The sequence below is a fragment of the Sturnus vulgaris genome, unplaced genomic scaffold, assembly GCF_052056855.1.
Source record: "Sturnus vulgaris isolate bStuVul1 unplaced genomic scaffold, bStuVul1.hap1 Scaffold_158, whole genome shotgun sequence".
Taxonomy (NCBI): Eukaryota; Metazoa; Chordata; class Aves; order Passeriformes; family Sturnidae; genus Sturnus; species Sturnus vulgaris.
Window position 1 is genome coordinate 55,001 of NW_028276075.1, and position 10,311 is coordinate 65,311.

Genomic DNA, 10,311 nt, shown 5'->3' on the forward strand with positions numbered 1-10,311 from the left:
GCCGCCTCGCCCGCCACCATCCCCGGGGGAGCGAGCAGGCGCCCGGCTCCCCGTTGTCACGAAACCGGCAGCAGCCGGGCCGGAGCGGGACACACTCGCGGCTTTCTCGCCCTCTCTCTGGGCCTTTTTCTCGCTTCTCCCCCGCCTGGAACAACGCAGCCTCGCCTGGGCCGGGGGAGCGCGGTGGCTCTCGGATCGCATCGCTCTCTCTGGGGGCTTTCTCGCTTCTCCCCCGGACTGAACACGCAGCCTCGGCCTGGGCCGGGGAGCGGCTCTCGGATCGCATCGGTCTCTCTGGGGGCTTTCTCGCTTCTCCCCCGACTGAGCACGCAGCCTCGCCTGGGCCGGGGAGCGGCTCTCGGATCGCATCGGTCTCTCTCTCTGGGCTAACCTGTCCCAGTCGAACTGGGTAAGACGGGAAGCCGGACGAAGCCACGCGACTCGCCCCGACATCGGCGGTGTTCTTCTGGCCCTGGCGACCGCACGCGCGTCCGCCCTTCTCCGCCACGGACACAGGCACGGCAACAGCCTGTGGGGATACGGCCCGTCACCTCGTTCCCATAATACGGACAGATGGGCCCGAAGCGGCGGAGGCCGGAAAGAGAACCGATGTACGTGACCGAGGGGGCGCAGTGGCGCACGCCGCCTTCTACGATGACATAGCCGGAGGCAGCGAGAAACAGCGACCCCTTGGAGTACTTCCAGGCCGGCGGCGGACAACAGGTCTACCAGCCATGAAACGGGCAACAGGTCTACCGACGGCTTGCTGCGGACAACAGGTCTACCCAGCCATGAAACGGGCAACAGGTCTACCAAGCTGCGGACACCAGGTCTACCCAGGGCATGCTGCGGACACCAGGTCTACCCACGGCTTGCTGCGGACAACAGGTCTACCCAGCTGCGGACAACAGGTCTACCCAGGGCATGAAACGGGCAACAGGTCTACCAAGCTGCGGACACCAGGTCTACCCAGGGCATGCTGCGGACACCAGGTCTACCCACGGCTTGCTGCGGACAACAGGTCTACCCAGCCATGAAACGGGCAACAGGTCTACCAAGCTGCGGACACCAGGTCTACCCAGGGCATGCTGCGGACACCAGGTCTACCCACGGCTTGCTGCGGACACCAGGTCTACCCAGCCATGAAACGGGCAACAGGTCTACCAAGCTGCGGACACCAGGTCTACCCAGGGCATGCTGCGGACACCAGGTCTACCCACTCAATGCTGCGGACAACAGGTCTACCCAGCCATGAAACGGGCAACAGGTCTACCAAGCTGCGGACACCAGGTCTACCCAGGGCATGCTGCGGACACCAGGTCTACCCAGCCATGAAACGGGCAACAGGTCTACTCACGGCTTGCTGCGGACAACAGGTCTACCCAGCCATGAAACGGGCAACAGGTCTACCAAGCTGCGGACAACAGGTCTACCCAGGGCATGCTGCGGACACCAGGTCTACCCACTCAATGCTGCGGACAACAGGTCTACCCAGGCATGAATCGGGCAACAGGTCTACCAAGCTCCGGACACCAGGTCTACCCACGGCTTGCTGCGGACAACAGGTCTACCCAGCCATGAAACGGGCAACAGGTCTACCAAGCTGCGGACAACAGGTCTACCCAGGGCATGCTGCGGACACCAGGTCTACCCACTCAATGCTGCGGACAACAGGTCTACCCAGGCATGAATCGGGCAACAGGTCTACCAAGCTCCGGACACCAGGTCTACCCACGGCTTGCTGCGGACACCAGGTCTACCCAGCCATGAAACGGGCAACAGGTCTACCAAGCTGCGGACACCAGGTCTACCCAGGGCATGCTGCGGACACCAGGTCTACCCACGGCTTGCTGCGGACACCAGGTCTACCCAGCCATGAAACGGGCAACAGGTCTACCAAGCTGCGGACACCAGGTCTACCCAGGGCATGCTGCGGACACCAGGTCTACCCACGGCTTGCTGCGGACACCAGGTCTACCCAGCCATGAAACGGGCAACAGGTCTACCAAGCTGCGGACACCAGGTCTACCCAGGGCATGCTGCGGACACCAGGTCTACCCACGGCTTGCTGCGGACAACAGGTCTACCCAGCTGCGGACAACAGGTCTACCCAGGGCATGAAACGGGCAACAGGTCTACCAAGCTGCGGACACCAGGTCTACCCAGGGCATGCTGCGGACACCAGGTCTACCCACGGCTTGCTGCGGACAACAGGTCTACCCAGCCATGAAACGGGCAACAGGTCTACCAAGCTGCGGACACCAGGTCTACCCAGGGCATGCTGCGGACACCAGGTCTACCCACGGCTTGCTGCGGACACCAGGTCTACCCAGCCATGAAACGGGCAACAGGTCTACCAAGCTGCGGACACCAGGTCTACCCAGGGCATGCTGCGGACACCAGGTCTACCCACGGCTTGCTGCGGACAACAGGTCTACCCAGCCATGAAACGGGCAACAGGTCTACCAAGCTGCGGACACCAGGTCTACCCAGGGCATGCTGCGGACACCAGGTCTACCCAGCCATGAAACGGGCAACAGGTCTACTCACGGCTTGCTGCGGACACCAGGTCTACCCAGCCATGAAACGGGCAACAGGTCTACCAAGCTGCGGACAACAGGTCTACCCAGGGCATGCTGCGGACACCAGGTCTACCCACTCAATGCTGCGGACAACAGGTCTACCCAGGCATGAATCGGGCAACAGGTCTACCAAGCTCCGGACACCAGGTCTACCCACGGCTTGCTGCGGACAACAGGTCTACCCAGCCATGAAACGGGCAACAGGTCTACCAAGCTGCGGACACCAGGTCTACCCAGGGCATGCTGCGGACACCAGGTCTACCCACTCAATGCTGCGGACAACAGGTCTACCCAGGCATGAATCGGGCAACAGGTCTACCAAGCTCCGGACACCAGGTCTACCCACGGCTTGCTGCGGACACCAGGTCTACCCAGCCATGAAACGGGCAACAGGTCTACCAAGCTGCGGACACCAGGTCTACCCAGGGCATGCTGCGGACACCAGGTCTACCCACGGCTTGCTGCGGACACCAGGTCTACCCAGCCATGAAACGGGCAACAGGTCTACCAAGCTGCGGACACCAGGTCTACCCAGGGCATGCTGCGGACACCAGGTCTACCCACGGCTTGCTGCGGACACCAGGTCTACCCAGCCATGAAACGGGCAACAGGTCTACCAAGCTGCGGACACCAGGTCTACCCAGGGCATGCTGCGGACACCAGGTCTACCCAGCCATGAAACGGGCAACAGGTCTACTCACGGCTTGCTGCGGACAACAGGTCTACCCAGCCATGAAACGGGCAACAGGTCTACCAAGCTGCGGACAACAGGTCTACCCAGGGCATGCTGCGGACACCAGGTCTACCCACTCAATGCTGCGGACAACAGGTCTACCCAGGCATGAATCGGGCAACAGGTCTACCAAGCTCCGGACACCAGGTCTACCCACGGCTTGCTGCGGACAACAGGTCTACCCAGCCATGAAACGGGCAACAGGTCTACCAAGCTGCGGACACCAGGTCTACCCAGGGCATGCTGCGGACACCAGGTCTACCCAGCCATGAAACGGGCAACAGGTCTACTCACGGCTTGCTGCGGACACCAGGTCTACCCAGCCATGAAACGGGCAACAGGTCTACCAAGCTGCGGACACCAGGTCTACCCAGGGCATGCTGCGGACACCAGGTCTACCCACTCAATGCTGCGGACAACAGGTCTACCCAGGCATGAATCGGGCAACAGGTCTACCAAGCTCCGGACACCAGGTCTACCCACGGCTTGCTGCGGACAACAGGTCTACCCAGCCATGAAACGGGCAACAGGTCTACCAAGCTGCGGACACCAGGTCTACCCAGGGCATGCTGCGGACACCAGGTCTACCCAGCCATGAAACGGGCAACAGGTCTACTCACGGCTTGCTGCGGACACCAGGTCTACCCAGCCATGAAACGGGCAACAGGTCTACCAAGCTGCGGACACCAGGTCTACCCAGGGCATGCTGCGGACACCAGGTCTACCCACTCAATGCTGCGGACAACAGGTCTACCCAGGCATGAATCGGGCAACAGGTCTACCAAGCTCCGGACACCAGGTCTACCCACGGGTTGCTGCGGACAACAGGTCTACCCAGCCATGAAACGGGCAACAGGTCTACCAAGCTGCGGACACCAGGTCTACCCAGGGCATGCTGCGGACACCAGGTCTACCCACGGCTTGCTGCGGACACCAGGTCTACCCAGCCATGAAACGGGCAACAGGTCTACCAAGCTGCGGACACCAGGTCTACCCAGGGCATGCTGCGGACAACAGGTCTACCCAGCCATGAAACGGGCAACAGGTCTACTCACGGCTTGCTGCGGACAACAGGTCTACCCAGCCATGAAACGGGCAACAGGTCTACCAAGCTGCGGACAACAGGTCTACCCAGGGCATGCTGCGGACACCAGGTCTACCCACTCAATGCTGCGGACAACAGGTCTACCCAGGCATGAATCGGGCAACAGGTCTACCAAGCTCCGGACACCAGGTCTACCCACGGCTTGCTGCGGACAACAGGTCTACCCAGCCATGAAACGGGCAACAGGTCTACCAAGCTGCGGACACCAGGTCTACCCAGGGCATGCTGCGGACACCAGGTCTACCCAGCCATGAAACGGGCAACAGGTCTACTCACGGCTTGCTGCGGACAACAGGTCTACCCAGCCATGAAACGGGCAACAGGTCTACCAAGCTGCGGACACCAGGTCTACCCAGGGCATGCTGCGGACACCAGGTCTACCCACTCAATGCTGCGGACAACAGGTCTACCCAGGCATGAATCGGGCAACAGGTCTACCAAGCTCCGGACACCAGGTCTACCCACGGCTTGCTGCGGACAACAGGTCTACCCAGCCATGAAACGGGCAACAGGTCTACCAAGCTGCGGACACCAGGTCTACCCAGGGCATGCTGCGGACACCAGGTCTACCCAGCCATGAAACGGGCAACAGGTCTACTCACGGCTTGCTGCGGACACCAGGTCTACCCAGCCATGAAACGGGCAACAGGTCTACCAAGCTGCGGACACCAGGTCTACCCAGGGCATGCTGCGGACACCAGGTCTACCCAGCCATGAAACGGGCAACAGGTCTACTCACGGCTTGCTGCGGACACCAGGTCTACCCAGCCATGAAACGGGCAACAGGTCTACCAAGCTGCGGACACCAGGTCTACCCAGGGCATGCTGCGGACACCAGGTCTACCCACGGCTTGCTGCGGACAACAGGTCTACCCAGGCATGAATCGGGCAACAGGTCTACCAAGCTGCGGACACCAGGTCTACCCAGGGCATGCTGCGGACACCAGGTCTACCCACGGCTTGCTGCGGACAACAGGTCTACCAACTCAATGCTGCGGACACCAGGTCTACCCAGCCATGAAACGGGCAACAGGTCTACCAAGCTGCGGACACCAGGTCTACCCAGGGCATGCTGCGGACACCAGGTCTACCCAGCCATGAAACGGGCAACAGGTCTACCAAGCTGCGGACACCAGGTCTACCCAGCCATGAAACGGGCAACAGGTCTACTCACTCAATGCTGCGGACACCAGGTCTACCCAGCCATGAAACGGGCAACAGGTCTACCAACTCAATGCTGCGGACAACAGGTCTACCCAGCCATGAAACGGGCAACAGGTCTACCAAGCTGCGGACACCAGGTCTACCCACTCAATGCTGCGGACAACAGGTCTACCCAGGCATGAATCGGGCAACAGGTCTACCAAGCTGCGGACACCAGGTCTACCCACGGCTTGCTGCGGACACCAGGTCTACCCAGCCATGAAACGGGCAACAGGTCTACCAAGCTGCGGACACCAGGTCTACCCAGGGCATGCTGCGGACACCAGGCCTACCCAGCCATGAAACGGGCAACAGGTCTACCAAGCTGCGGACAACAGGTCTACCCAGGGCATGCTGCGGACAACAGGTCTACCCAGCCATGAAACGGGCAACAGGTCTACTCACGGCTTGCTGCGGACACCAGGTCTACCCAGCCATGAAACGGGCAACAGGTCTACCAAGCTGCGGACACCAGGTCTACCCAGGGCATGCTGCGGACACCAGGTCTACCCACGGCTTGCTGCGGACACCAGGTCTACCCAGCCATGAAACGGGCAACAGGTCTACCAGGCTGCGGACACCAGGTCTACCCAGGGCATGCTGCGGACACCAGGTCTACCCACGGCTTGCTGCGGACAACAGGTCTACCCAGCCATGAAACGGGCAACAGGTCAACCAAGCTGCGGACACCAGGTCTACCCAGGGCATGCTGCGGACACCAGGTCTACCCAGCCATGAAACGGGCAACAGGTCTACTCACGGCTTGCTGCGGACACCAGGTCTACCCAGCCATGAAACGGGCAACAGGTCTACCAAGCTGCGGACACCAGGTCTACCCAGGGCATGCTGCGGACACCAGGTCTACCCACGGCTTGCTGCGGACAACAGGTCTACCCAGGCATGAATCGGGCAACAGGTCTACCAAGCTCCGGACACCAGGTCTACCCACGGCTTGCTGCGGACAACAGGTCTACCCAGCCATGAAACGGGCAACAGGTCTACCCACTCAATGCTGCGGACAACAGGTCTACCCAGCCATGAAACGGGCAACAGGTCTACCAAGCTGCGGACACCAGGTCTACCCAGGGCATGCTGCGGACACCAGGTCTACCCAGCCATGAAACGGGCAACAGGTCTACTCACGGCTTGCAGCGGACAACAGGTCTACCCAGCCATGAAACGGGCAACAGGTCTACCAAGCTGCGGACACCAGGTCTACCCAGGGCATGCTGCGGACACCAGGTCTACCCAGCCATGAAACGGGCAACAGGTCTACTCACGGCTTGCTGCGGACACCAGGTCTACCCAGCCATGAAACAGGCAACAGGTCTACCAAGCTGCGGACACCAGGTCTACCCAGCCATGAAACGGGCAACAGGTCTACCAAGCTGCGGACACCAGGTCTACCCAGGGCATGCTGCGGACACCAGGTCTACCAACTCAATGCTGCGGACAACAGGTCTACCCAGCCATGAAACGGGCAACAGGTCTACCAAGCTGCGGACACCAGGTCTACCCAGGGCATGCTGCGGACACCAGGTCTACCAACTCAATGCTGCGGACACCAGGTCTACCCAGCCATGAAACGGGCAACAGGTCTACCAACTCAATGCTGCGGGCAACAGGTCTACCCAGGCATGAATCGGGCAACAGGTCTACCAAGCTGCGGACACCAGGTCTACCCACGGCTTGCTGCGGACAACAGGTCTACCCAGGCATGAATCGGGCAACAGGTCTACCAAGCTCCGGACACCAGGTCTACCCACGGCTTGCTGCGGACAACAGGTCTACCCAGCCATGAAACGGGCAACAGGTCTACCAAGCTGCGGACACCAGGTCTACCCAGGGCATGCTGCGGACACCAGGTCTACCCAGCCATGAAACGGGCAACAGGTCTACTCACGGCTTGCTGCGGACACCAGGTCTACCCAGCCATGAAACGGGCAATAGGTCTACCAAGCTGCGGACACCAGGTCTACCCAGGGCATGCTGCGGACACCAGGTCTACCCAGCCATGAAACGGGCAACAGGTCTACTCACGGCTTGCTGCGGACACCAGGTCTACCCAGCCATGAAACGGGCAACAGGTCTACCAAGCTGCGGACACCAGGTCTACCCAGGGCATGCTGCGGACACCAGGTCTACCCACGGCTTGCTGCGGACAACAGGTCTACCCAGCCATGAAACGGGCAAGAGGTCTACCAAGCTGCGGACACCAGGTCTACCCAGGGCATGCTGCGGACACCAGGTCTACCCACGGCTTGCTGCGGACAACAGGTCTACCAACTCAATGCTGCGGACAACAGGTCTACCCAGCCATGAAACGGGCAACAGGTCTACCAAGCTGCGGACACCAGGTCTACCCACGGCTTGCTGCGGACACCAGGTCTACCCAGCCATGAAACGGGCAACAGGTCTACCAAGCTGCGGACACCAGGTCTACCCAGGGCATGCTGCGGACACCAGGTCTACCCAGCCATGAAACGGGCAACAGGTCTACCAAGCTGCGGACACCAGGTCTACCCAGCCATGAAACGGGCAACAGGTCTACTCACTCAATGCTGCGGACACCAGGTCTACCCAGCCATGAAACGGGCAACAGGTCTACCAACTCAATGCTGCGGACAACAGGTCTACCCAGCCATGAAACGGGCAACAGGTCTACCAAGCTGCGGACACCAGGTCTACCCAGGGCATGCTGCGGACACCAGGTCTACCCACGGCTTGCTGCGGACAACAGGTCTACCCAGGCATGAAACGGGCAACAGGTCTACCAAGCTGCGGACACCAGGTCTACCCAGGGCATGCTGCGGACACCAGGTCTACCAACTCAATGCTGCGGACACCAGGTCTACCCAGCCATGAAACGGGCAACAGGTCTACCAACTCAATGCTGCGGGCAACAGGTCTACCCAGGGCATGCTGCGGACACCAGGTCTACCCACGGCTTGCTGCGGACAACAGGTCTACCCAGCCATGAATCGGGCAACAGGTCTACCAAGCTGCGGACACCAGGTCTACCCACGGCTTGCTGCGGACAACAGGTCTACCCAGCCATGAAACGGGCACCAGGTCTACTCACGGCTTGCTGCGGACACCAGGTCTACCCAGCCATGAAACGGGCAACAGGTCTACCAAGCTGCGGACAACAGGTCTACCCAGCCATGAAACGGGCAACAGGTCTACCAACTCAATGCTGCGGACAACAGGTCTACCCAGCCATGAAACGGGCAACAGGTCTACCAAGCTGCGGACACCAGGTCTACCCACGGCTTGCTGCGGACAACAGGTCTACCAACTCAATGCTGCGGACACCAGGTCTACCCAGCCATGAAACGGGCAACAGGTCTACCAAGCTGCGGACACCAGGTCTACCCACGGCTTGCTGCGGACAACAGGTCTACCCAGGCATGAATCGGGCAACAGGTCTACCAAGCTGCGGACACCAGGTCTACCCACGGCTTGCTGCGGACAACAGGTCTACCCAGCCATGAAACGGGCAACAGGTCTACCAAGCTGCGGACACCAGGTCTACCCAGGGCATGCTGCGGACACCAGGTCTACCCAGCCATGAAACGGGCAACAGGTCTACTCACGGCTTGCTGCGGACAACAGGTCTACCCAGCCATGAAACGGGCAACAGGTCTACCAAGCTGCGGACAACAGGTCTACCCAGGGCATGCTGCGGACAACAGGTCTACCCAGCCATGAAACGGGCAACAGGTCTACTCACGGCTTGCTGCGGACACCAGGTCTACCCAGCCATGAAACGGGCAACAGGTCTACCAAGCTGCGGACACCAGGTCTACCCAGGGCATGCTGCGGACACCAGGTCTACCCACGGCTTGCTGCGGACACCAGGTCTACCCAGCCATGAAACGGGCAACAGGTCTACCAAGCTGCGGACACCAGGTCTACCCAGGGCATGCTGCGGACACCAGGTCTACCCACGGCTTGCTGCGGACAACAGGTCTACCCAGCCATGAAACGGGCAACAGGTCTACCAAGCTGCGGACACCAGGTCTACCCAGGGCATGCTGCGGACAACAGGTCTACCCAGCCATGAAACGGGCAACAGGTCTACTCACGGCTTGCTGCGGACACCAGGTCTACCCAGCCATGAAACGGGCAACAGGTCTACCAACTCAATGCTGCGGACACCAGGTCTACCCAGCCATGAAACGGGCAACAGGTCTACCAAGCTGCGGACACCAGGTCTACCCAGGGCATGCTGCGGACACCAGGTCTACCCACGGCTTGCTGCGGACACCAGGTCTACCCAGCCATGAAACGGGCAACAGGTCTACCAAGCTGCGGACACCAGGTCTACCCAGGGCATGCTGCGGACACCAGGTCTACCCACTCAATGCTGCGGACAACAGGTCTACCCAGCCATGAATCGGGCAACAGGTCTACCAAGCTGCGGACACCAGGTCTACCCACGGCTTGCTGCGGACACCAGGTCTACCCAGCCATGAAACGGGCACCAGGTCTACTCACGGCTTGCTGCGGACACCAAGTCTACCCAGCCATGAAACGGGCAACAGGTCTACCAAGCTGCGGACACCAGGTCTACCCAGCCATGAAACGGGCAACAGGTCTACCAACTCAATGCTGCGGACAACAGGTCTACCCAGCCATGAAACGGGCAACAGGTCTACCAAGCTGCGGACACCAGGTCTACCCAC